The sequence below is a fragment of the Arachis ipaensis genome, chromosome B3, assembly GCF_059453495.1.
Source record: "Arachis ipaensis isolate K30076 ecotype BB chromosome B3, ASM5945349v1, whole genome shotgun sequence".
NCBI classification, from domain to species: Eukaryota; Viridiplantae; Streptophyta; class Magnoliopsida; order Fabales; family Fabaceae; genus Arachis; species Arachis ipaensis.
The window spans coordinates 22158612-22170979 of NC_142438.1; positions in this window are offsets into that span (position 1 = coordinate 22158612).

Genomic DNA, 12368 nt, shown 5'->3' on the forward strand with positions numbered 1-12368 from the left:
CACTATCGCCCCATATGAACTGCTTTTGCATTTTTTCCACTTCATAGCATATGCCCTTAGGGACTTTTTCATGCATCATCTTATAGTTGATAGCTGGGCTTATCACAGACTTAGCCAAAGTTACTCTACCTACAAAGGATAAGCAATGTGCTTTCCATCCCCTCATCTTTCCCTTAGCTCTTTCAAGTGTTGTCTTGTAATTTTTCTTGATTTTTCTTTCATTCGTTATCATGGAACTCAGATAACATCCCAAGTAAGGGACCTCCTTATATCCACTAATCTCACAAATATATGCCCTTTCTCCTCTTTGCACACTTTTGGAAAAATAAATAGATATTTTAAACACACTAACCATCAATATTGAGGCCTCACTAAATTGATGAAGAGCATCCAACACTGTTCTCATTTGCTCCTTTGAAGCTTTGGCAAAAAGAAGAATGTCATCGGCAAAAAGGAGGTGAGAGATAGCAGGTCCATTCCTCCCAACTTTCATTGGAACCCATTCCCCATTCATCACTTTCTCCTCAATCATATGAGAACCTCTTTCTGGATAAAAAGCTTCAGTTTTGACCCCATTCCAAATTAATTCATAAGAAACTGAGGAGACGCAGTCCATGATGATGGTAATAATAGATTCAGGCAGCTCATATTCTTTCAACACATCTTCCAAAAAATGCCAATTTAGCCGGTCATAAGCTTTCTCAAAATCAATTTTAATAGACATAAATTGACTCTTCCCTTTCATCTTCTTCATATCATGCATCATCTCCTTTGCAATTATGATGTTTTCATGGATGATTCGTCAAGGGACAAAACTGGTCTGGTTTGGGGTTATACGACTAGCAAGGGTCGGTTTTATTTTCTCAACCAGCAACTTTGTGAGACATTTGTAAATAACATTACATAAGACGATCGGTCTAAACTGGGTTATAAACTCAGGTTGGTTAGTTTTGGGAATGAGAGCTATAAGCGTCTAGTTCATATGTTGTATAAGTGACGAATTTTTTCAAGCTTCTTTGATGAATTGGCAAAGGGATGTTCCAATGGTCTCCCAGTTTTCCTTATAAAAGACAGCATGGTACCCATCTTCTCCGGGCGCTTTAAGGGAACCGATGTTAAAGATAGCAGCTTTTATCTCCTCATTTATCGACATCTTGGATAGATCAATTCTCTGTTGGCTTGTCATGTCAGGGAAAGTAAACAGAGTTTGGGGATAGGGCCTTGAAGTATTTTCTTTCTGATAAAGCTTTTTAAAGAAATGCAAAGCTTTATTCTTTAGCTCTTCCTGATCTTCACACCAAGCTCCTCCTTCATCTCTCAATTTGATGATTTTATTCTTCCCCCTTCTAATAACCGTTTTAGTATGGTAAAATTTAGCGTTTTGATCACCTTCCACAATCCACCTTTGCCTAGATTTTTGAAGCCAAAAAATTTCTTCTTGATCGAGAATTTCTTGAAACTCTTCTTTTAATTCCTTCTCGAGTCTTTCCAAAAAAGAGTTTTGTCCGTAAGATGGAGCCTTCTGTATTCCAGCCAACCTATTTAAAATTCTCCCTTTTCTTTTGAACATTTGGCCAAAAATCTCTCTATTCCATTTTCTCAAATCATCCGAATTTTGACAGGGCACGCGAAAAAGATAGCTGTGCATTCCAAAACTCAGTCACAACTCTTTCGAAATGGAAGAGCTTCTCTCCCCTATCAACACGATCCGGGTCAAGCACTGTCAGCAGAGGATGGTGGTCAGACTAAACTTGCGGAAGCACCTAGATTCTGGCCTCAGGGAACATGATACGCCATTCAACGTGTGAATAGGCCTTATCTAATCTCTTAAATACTCTATCCATACTGTCCCTTATGTCTCCAACCCATGTAAATTTCGACCCTGTGTATCCCAGGTCTATTAATTTGCATATTTCAATCCAGCCTTTGAACCTGCGACAAGCATGGAGGTCTACCCTAGCTCCCCCTTTCTTTTCCCCTTCATCTGTTATATCATTATAATCTCCTATCAGCATCCATGGCTCCTTGTTACTAATAGAAATCCCCACAAGTTCATCCCACAAAATTTTTCGATTTCCTTCCTATAGGCTTGAATAGACAGTAGTTAGGAGCCAAGTCCTATTTCTTTTACCTCTGATTCTCAGATGGATAAACTGCCTATGGGAGGTAATGCATTGAATTCCTAGATTATTATTGTTTCAAAGCATCTAAATTCCACCTGAAAATCCCACAACTTCTTCTCTAATAGAGAAAAAAAAATCCATTTCTTGAATAGCCTTACTAGCAGTGTCTCCACTGCACTTAGGTTCAAGTAGCATGACTATACTAGGTCTGTTCTGATTAACAAGATTCTTAAGGGTGTGAACTGTAGCTTTGTTCACGACCCCTCTTATATTCCAAGCCATGATAATCATAGTAAAAGAAAGGAAGGAAGGAAAATACGAACCCCAGGAGTTGGCTAAGGAGGCCTTTCACACCAATTGCATTTTATCTCCCTGCAGTAAGGATTCTTCACGATTATTTTTTTCATATTGGATTTGAACCTCCTCTTCATTCTTTTCTGCCATATGCTTCTCCACCTGAATCATGGCATTAACCAATACTTCAGATTCCACCAAGCTAAAATCTAGTGGTTTGGATTTCGGTTGAGTTTCCATGTCAATATCATCTTTTTCAGTAATCGAAATAACTGAAGTTTGGATGTCCATACTAGAAGCGGTGTCCATCCAGTTCTCCTGGAAGTATTGTTGGTTGTTGGCATTAGAAGATTGAGAGATCGGAAGAGGGTGTGGAGGGATGGGTTGATCATTAGGGGGTGGCTTGTTTTCAAAAAATGGTTAGAGGGTGGGATATGGTTCACAAAATTCTTTGTTTAGAAACTGGGACACTGGGTTGGGGTTCCAATAAGGTCAGGTTGGGTTGATACAAAAACGACTTGGGTTGGGCTTTGGGTTGTAATGGTTGAGGGGTTAACAGCATTTATTTCTAAACCAAAAAATAAAAAAAAAAACAGCATTTATTTGGTCTTTCATCTTTCAAAGTGTGGGTCATACCTTTTTCAACCTCTCTTTCATTCCATATAAAGAAAGATCTATAAACTTACATCTTTACCATATAATTCACCTTAAAGAAAACATTGCTTAATCTCGGCCCAATCTTTATAAAAGGGGTGGAATTTGATATGTTCAACATCTTACTATAAATTTTGAGTCGAGTTTCCAACTTTCCATCATAATTTCATTATCATGCTTTATATGATTCCTTTAGGTTGTATTATTATAAAAAAGAAATTGAGAAAAACAAAACACTCTTAATAATTGGACGGCGACTAGAGAGTCACAACTCACAAGGTGGCTTTTAATACTTTTTTTTTCTGAAAAAAAAAATGATCTTATGGTATCTTATCTCTGCTATTTGTAATTTGTCTTGTTTTAGGGAAGAGACATGGCTCTGATGTACAAGGGGAGCGCCTTATGGGCAAGTGCACTTCATTCTTAGTTGTCATCTCTTAGACATGTTTATACTCACTTATTTTAATTTTACCGCTATAAATTAAATTACCAACAAAATAATCACATTGATGACAATCACCACGATTTTTTTTTTTTTTGCCAATTATACTCAATTAATTAGGGGTCGTCTTCTAAAACACCTTTTAATTTTTGAAATTTTAATACTTGCTAATATATTTTTGTCAAATTATCACTTTAAAAGTAAACGAGTAAATAATCAAAATTATTTCTAAAAGATCACTTATTCTTCAAATTGAATCTCAAAAAATTTTTTTAATCAAATTCATCTTTCAAAGATTTTAAGTTAGTCATTTTAGTCTTTCCGTCACTTCCGTCGCTAATAGCCTATTGTATTTGTTCATACCCTGACCCAATGATAAGGCCCAGGTCTAAATAAAAGGCCCAATCCTAAAGGATGAGCCTCGCATTTCACCCACCTTCCTCCCAGGAAGTCGGTTCCTACCACGACTTACTCTAAAGAAGTCGGGGACGAGAGTTAGCTGGCAGATAAACACTCGTTTGAATGAGTAACTGCCCCTAGAATCTCTCTAACCACTTCTAGGAGCCATATCTTAACCTCCCTAAGATAAAGGGACGGTTAACACCCTAAAAAAGTGGCACTACTTTAACGGTGGTTATTGGTTCACCACTATAAGTACACTGACATCTCTCAGGTATCTCTAAGTCCCAATACTCTCTAGACCTGTTTTGCTCCCTTTGCTGACTTTGGCATCGGAGTGTCTTTGCAGGTACCACCCCCCTCACCTCTCACGAGCAGGTCGGACGGAGCCCGTGGATCGTCAATCCACCTACAGGCCTCCTCTCCCATACGTTTGGGCCAACCAATACCGTCCAGCCCATTAATCTCCGGTTACCCACCGTAACATTGGCGCCGTTGCCGGAGATCCGAGAGATCAACCAGTGATGGCGGACAGATCCCCTGAGGAGGGTCATGTAGAAACAGATTCCGAACAAGAGAATCTGGATACCGGAAATAACGACCGGACCTAACCCTCCACCAGGAAACCAACGATCAACAAAGAGAGGGTACCTTCGGAGTCAAAACCCCAAAGGTGAATTCCTCTGAAGGCCGTGAATCGGAGAAGGACGGACAGTCCCATGCAACTGAATTTATGGGATTAGTTCATGTCCACCAAAGTCGCTTGGAACAACTAGAACAGGAACGGGAGCGACAAAGGGAGGTAGAAAAACACCTAAGAGAGGAGATGGATCGACGAAAAAAGTTAGAGAAAAAACTCTTAAAGTTGGAATCCTCCCTCACAGGTCGAAACTCCCGTGACGATAGAGAAGAGTCGCCCCTAGGAGGGGAGGATCCCTTCAGTGAGGACATAATGAGGGAAAAGGTTCCAAGAAACTTTAAAAGCCCCGATATGGACCTCTATGATAGAACCACATATCCAAAACATCACTTGAGCAACTTTAAAAGTCGGATGTATCTGGCTGATGCTTCCGACGCAACGCGTTGCAAAGCTTTTCCGACCACCTTGTCGAAAGCAGCGATGAAATGGTTCAACAGACTCCCCCGAGGTCGGTAACCAGTTTTGAAGACCTCTCAAGGAAGTTTTTGATGAGGTTTTCTATCCAGAAAGATAAAGTGAAACATGCGCCAAGCCTCCTGGGAATAAAGCAGGAGGTCGGAGAATCCTTACGAGCCTATATGGAAAGGTTCAACAAAGCATGTTTAGAGATTCAAGACCTGCCCACAGAGGCAGTCATAATGGGGTTAGTCAATGGGCTTAGAGAAGGTCCCTCCTCACAGTCCATATCTAAAAGACACCCCACCTCCCTAAGCGATGTACAGGAAAGAGCCGAAAAGTACATCAACATGGAGGAAAATGCTAAACTGAGAGACCTAAGCTGTCGACCTGGGCACCCTCCCTCAACAAAAGAGAGGGAGAGGAAAACCAAGAAGAAGGAAGAACTCGGTCTCGATAGACCAAGGAAATATCACTCTTATACTCCTCTAAAGGTCTCTATAGTGGATGTATACAGAGAGATTTGTAATACTGAAAGGCTGCCACCCCCCAGACCCATTAAAAATAAAAAAGGGGGGAGCCGCAGCGACTACTGTGAGTACCATAAAGTATATGGTCACTCCACAAACGACTGTTACGACCTTAAAAATATGATAGAAAAGCTGGCTAGAGAAGGTCGGCTCGACAAATATCTCATAGAAAGGTCGGACAGTCATGGGAAGAGAAAGCGAGATGATATGGATAGAAGAGACCCACCACCGCAGACTCCGGAGAGACATATCCATATGATCTCAGGAGGGTTCGCAGGAGGGGGACTCACCAAATCCTCTCGCAAAAGGCATCTCAAGAGAGTCTATCAGGTCGGAGGAGATTCATCCGACCTCCCTACCATTTCATTCACAAAAGAAGATGGGCAAGGAATAATCCCTGGACACGATGATCCGGTGGTAATAACTATGATCCTAGCAAATGCCCATCTCCATAGAACCCTAGTAGACCAAGGAAGCTCAGCGGACATTCTTTTCAAGCCCGCTTTCGACAAACTAGGGTTGGATGAAAAAGAGTTAAGAGCCTACCCCGACACCATGTACGGATTAGGTGACATGCCAATAAAGCCACTGGAATTTTTGCCCCTCCACACCACTTTTGGAAAAGGGAAAAAATCAAAAACTCTGAGTATAGACTTCATAGTCATCGATGTAGGGTCAGCATATAATGCTTTAATCGGCAGAGCTACCCTCAATCGACTCGGAGCGGTGGTATCCACTCCCCACCTTTGTATGAAATTCCCGACCTCAGCGGGGATAGCAACGGTAAAAGAAGACCAGAAATTGGCAAGGAAATGCTACAATGAAAGCCTAAACCTGAGAAGAAAGGGCCGAGAAGTCCACACAATAGAGCTCGGAGGTGCAAGGACCAGAGAAGAGCTGCGACTACAGCCGGGAGGAAAAACCGAAGAGATACAGGTAGGCGAAGAGGAAGGGAAAAATACTCACATAGGAGCCAACCTAGGGAAAACCCTAAAACAAGGGTTGACTAAGCTCCTAAGAGATAACTCCGATCTCTTCGCCTGGAAGGCATCCGACATGCCTGGAATAGACCCCGAGCTCATGTCCCACAAGCTTTGGTCTACCCGGGGTCCCGACCTGTACAACAAAGAAGACGCAAGCTCGGCCCAGAACGAGCCCTGATAGTAGAAGAGCAAGTACAGGCGCTCCTGGAAGCCGGTTTCATCAGAGAAGTCAAGTACCCAACATGGCTAGCCAATGTAGTGCTAGTCAAAAAACAAAATGACAAATGGAGAATGTGTGTCGACTATACCGACTTAAATAAGACCTGTCCTAAGGACCCTTATCCACTGTCAAGTATTGACACCCTAGTAGACTCCAGCTCGGGGTATCAATACTTGTCGTTCATGGACGCCTACTTGGGGTATAACCAAATCCCGATGTATGAGCCAGACTAGGAGAAGACGTCATTCATCATGCTCAGAGCTAACTTCTGCTACGTGGTCATGCCATTTGGATTGAAAAATGCAGGAGCCACATACCAGAGGTTGATGAATAAGGTGTTCGCCTCTCACCTTGGAAGCCTAATGGAAGTATACGTCGACGACATGCTGGTGAAAACCGAAAAAGAAGTCGACCTCTTGTCAGATCTCTCACGAGTCTTTGACACCATAAGGTTACACGGGATGAGATTAAATCCCGCAAAGTGTGCCTTCGCGGTAGAGGCAGGAAAATTTCTAGGATTTATGCTGACACAAAGAGGGATCGAAGCAAATCCCGATAAGTGTAGAGCTATCCTGGAGATGAAAAGCCCGACTTGTTTAAGAGAGGTCCAACAACTGAATGGCCGACTTGCAGTCCTCTCCAGATTTTTGGCAGGATCAGCACTAAAATCCCTTCCACTATTCTCCTTATTGAGAAAGGGATGTCAGTTCGAATGGACTTCTGAATGCGAGGAGGCGTTCCAGGAGTTCAAAAGATTCTTGAGCCAACCTCCTATCCTGACCCGACCTATAGCTGGAGAAGACCTCGTCCTATACTTATCTGTAGCAGACAAGGCAGTCTCATTGGCCCCGATAAGAGAAGACGAGGCTGGTCAGCACCCAGTATATTTCATCAGTAAAGCTCTACAAGGTCCTGAGCTAAGGTACCACAAACTAGAGAAGTTTGCCTACTTCTTAGTAGTAGCCTCACGAAGGCTACGGCCTTACTTTCAAGCTCACACAATAAGAGTCCGCACGAACCAACCCATGAAGCAAATCCTCCAAAAGACAGATGTTGCAGGGAGAATGGTTCAATGGGCAATAGAACTCTCCGAGTTCGACTTGAAGTATGAAACTCGGACGGCGATTAAAGCCCAGTGCCTCACCGACTTCATTGCAGAATACGCAGGAGACCAAGAGGAAAAACCAACTACATGGGAACTCTATGTAGATGGATCCTCAAACAAAACAGGAAGCGGCACAGGCATAATATTGGTGAATGAAAGAGGAACCCAGATAGAGGTTTCCCTCAAATTTGAATTCCCAGCTTCAAATAATCAGGCAGAGTATGAAGCCTTGATTGCTGGATTGAAGCTGGCGGAAGAAGTCGATGCTACAAAGGTGATGATATATAGCGACTCGCAAGTGGTGACCTCCCAGATAAGTGGAGAGTATCAGGCAAAGGACCCAAATATGAAGAGGTACTTGGAAAAAACTCTGGAACACCTTGGGCGCTTTGCAGAAACCGAGGTCAAACACATAACTCGGGATCTAAATAGTAGAACAGACGCCCTATCCAAGTTAGCAAGTACCAAGCCAGGAGGGAATAACAGAAGCCTGATCCAGGAAACTCTCCAGGAACTCTCCGTAGTAAAAGAGAAAGACAAACAAGAGGTCCTTAAGGTAGTCGGATTAAGCCTCGGATGGATGAACCCCTTGGTCGAATACATGAAATTTGACATCCTCCCAAAAGAGGAAAAAGAGGCTAAGAAAATCCGGAGAGAAGCACAACACTACACCTTGGTGAAAAATATTCTCTACAGGAGGGGGATATCAACACCATTATTAAAGTGCGTACCGACCTCAAAAACCACCGAGGTATTGGAGGAAGTCCATAGTGGGATCTGCGGAAATCATCTCGGAGCAAGGTCATTAGCCAGGAAAGTGATCCGAGCTGGGTTCTACTGGCCGACCTTGCAGAAAGATGCGACCGAATTTGTGAAAAAGTGTCAACCATGCCAAATGCATGCAAATTTTCACGTGGCTCCCCCGGAGGAGCTCATCAGCATCACTTCTCCATGGCCCTTTGCGAAATGGGGAATGGATTTGTTAGGTCCTTTTCCCCAGGCGCCAGGACAAGTCAAATACCTGATCGTGGGAATAGATTACTTCACAAAATGGATAGAAGCAGAACCATTGGCCACCATCACCGCACAAAGAAGTCGGAGGTTCCTCTACAAAAATATCATCACAAGATATGGGATACCCTATTCCATTACTACAGACAATGGAACTCAGTTCACCGACTCTACCTTTAGAAGCCTAGTAGCCAGTATGAAAATCAAACACCAGTTCACCTCGGTGGAGCATCCGCAAGCCAATGGGCAAGCCGAGGCAGCCAACAAAGTCATACTGACAGAATTGAAGAAAAGATTACAAGATGCAAAAGGAACCTGGGCCGAAGAGCTCCCACAAGTGCTATGGGCTTACAGGACAACCCCCAGTCCGCCACTGGAGAAACGCCGTTCCGACTAGTCTATGGCGTAGAAGCCATGATACCTATAGAAGTCAACGAACAAAGCCCAAGAGTAATTCTCCATGACGAGATCGGAAACATACAGGGACACAAAGAGGAGCTCGACTTGCTCCCCGAAGTCCGAGAAGAAGCCCAGATAAGAGAAGCAGCGTTGAAGCAAAGGATGACTACAAGGTACAACAAAAAAGTCATTCGAAGAGCATTCGCCCCGAACGACTTGGTCTTGATCAGAAACGACATTGGAGTCAACAAATCAGGGGAAGGAAAACTCGCTGCAAATTGGAAGAGACCATACAAAGTCAATGAAGTCTTAGGAAAAGGTTATTATAAAGTAACCGACCTGAACGGAACCGAGTTACCAAGGTCGTGGCATGCTTGTAATATGAAAAGGTACTACAGTTAAAAGCGAACTCTACTCCCTGATGTACTCTTTTCCCAACTTCATGATTTTTTTCCAAAAATCAAAGAATTTTTTCTGAAGAAGGATTTTTAACGAGGCATCATAGTAGAGACTAAGGGAAATAGGTTATCAAAAACCCTTATTAGCAATAAGGTACCTCCCCAATTAATAAAGATCTTTTTCATCTTACAAATATCTCTTATAAATTCCTTCTTTGTTTTCTCTTTCTTTCGACGAAACGCGCCGACTTAAGCTCGACAAAACGTGAAAATCCCATGAACCGACCTAGATGGTCGTCAGGATAAAACGACGAGGTACAAGTCGGTGTAAAGAGGTTACAGAGGTTGATCATGATAAACTCGGAAACATTCCGACTCATAAGTCGAGATAGGAAATCGAGTAAAACAAAAATGAATCACAAAAGTAGCCTAAGTCATAAAAACTCAATAAAACAAAATTGAGTACGAGGAATAAACAAAAGAGATCGAAAAAACCCAGGAAAAGGTTAGAAAGATGTCCTAAAAATCCTTAAAACAAAAAAGGTTCAGAAAAACAGACAAGCCAAAGAAAAGGTTTTTTAGAAAAGATCAAGGGGAGTTTGAAAAATCACTATCAAAAAGCATGCACGCATAAGGTAACTCAAACCCTTATCCAAAAAAGGGTATTTATTATTAACATTAAACCCTTATCCAAGAAGGGGTATTTATTTTTAGCTTAAACCCTTATTAAAAAAGGGTATTTTAAATATTTTGTTTACGGCCTTATAAGGCCAGAAGCAAATTGTTCAAACACCACCAAACACAAATAAAAGTTTAAAGGGGGGGACCCATAGGCCGGGCCCCCAAATAGCCAACAAATTACTTTTTCGAAAGAGGAGTAGACGGATCACCACCATCAGAGTCAGGAAGAGCGCCACCAGGACCAGGGAGAGAGGCATCCATTGGAGACGAAGAGGAAGTCGGAGGAACTGCTGAAGAACTCGGAGCGTCCTTTGAGTGAGGAGGGACTCAATGATCCTCTGCCCCCGAGTCTTCAATTCTGACTCGGAAACGATCATGGGAGCAGGGGGATCAACTATGGCACCGTCAAGGACAACTTTGTCAGGATCCAAAGGAGAAAGATCCAAGTCAGGAGCAATGACTCCAACTTGTTCCTTAAAGATCCTCCAAGCCTCCTCGGCAGCCTCAGCAATAGAGTCCTCCAACTCGGTATATGCCTTCCGAGAATTCAGCAAATCATTCTTCACAGACACAAGATCTTCAAATAAACTTTGGTAGCTGTCCTACGCTGTTTTCCTCAAGCCCACCTCTATGTTGCATTGGGCTTGCAACTTCCTCTCCCTCTCCTAAAGGCCATCTCTCTCCTCCCTCAGCTTGGCGACCTCCTCCTTCAACCCCCTCTCATGCTCTTGATGTATAAGAAGCCTTCCTTCCAGCTCCTCAACCTTCGAGGTTGAACCCAGAGAGTTGAGAGGAGCCTTCTCAAAAATATCTAAGAGTTTACCACAAACACCCGCCGCCCTGAGATTCTCCTCAACCAAAGTGGTAAGGTGATTCCGAACAGATACATCATCCATCCTCATATGAGCATGGGAGTAGATGTACTTTTGGACGAATGCAAGGGCATCCGCCTTAATCTCACCCTCAAAAGAAGAGCCAGACTCTAAAGTCTTGCGCTTCCTCCTCTCGAGCTCAGGAGAAGGTCGGGCGGAGGGGGACGGCTGAGAGAAAGCTGAAGAAGAAATCACAATGGGCTGGGAAGGAGTCCCAACGTTCCGAGGAGGAGGAGGAGGAGGAGGAGGAGGAGAGATAACCGCCTTGGAGCCACCAGTCCTGGCTCGAGACCTTGCTTTGGCCTCCTGGACTCTCTGGTAAGATTCCTGAGCATTCTTCTTCATCATTTCTACAAAAACAAGAAGCAACTAAAAGTCAAACAAGTCGGTACAAGAAATCACAAGTCGAAAGTAAATTAGAAAAACAAAAGCTACCTATTTGCGCCTGGATAAAAGTCGGAGACCCCTGGAGGAATTTCTTAGTGTCCAGGTATAGGGCCCTCCTCCACACTTCTCGGAGGAACCCCACAACGGCCGCCTCCACTTCGTCTAGGTCATCCAGACCATATTTCTCACAGGTGGAGGCCTCCAACCAGTACAGGGGAAAGCGAGGAGAAGAAGTATCATCCAGAAAAAAGGGGTGGTGACCCTCTACAGCTTGCACTTTGAAAAAATAATTTTTAAAGTCATGAAAGGATTCGTCAAAAAGGGTGAAGACTCTCCGACCCTGTATGGCTCGAAAAGACACCCACTGTTGCTTATTATTTAACCCACTAAAGGGTTTGGTCATATGAAAAAGATAGAAAAAAATCTTCAAAGAGGTCAGAAACTCCAAAGCCTGGCTAATAAGTTGATAAATTTTCAAAAAACCCCAAGAGTTGGGGTGAAATTGAGTCGGGGCAACTCGGCAGTGATGCAAAACAGACATCTCAAATTTTGAAAAAGAAAGAAAAACACCCAAACGGGTGATCATACACTCATACATAAAGAAAAAATGGGGGGCTGCTTCATTGGCCCTCCCGAAGCAAACCCGGTCTTCTGGACCCGGGACTACCAACTCATACTTCGGCTCGTCCTCCTCATAAGTACAAATTCTGTGGCGAGTACGAAGGTGGGTGATAAACTCAGTATCGACCGAAGGTTCCTCCCCTAGGACCGTGA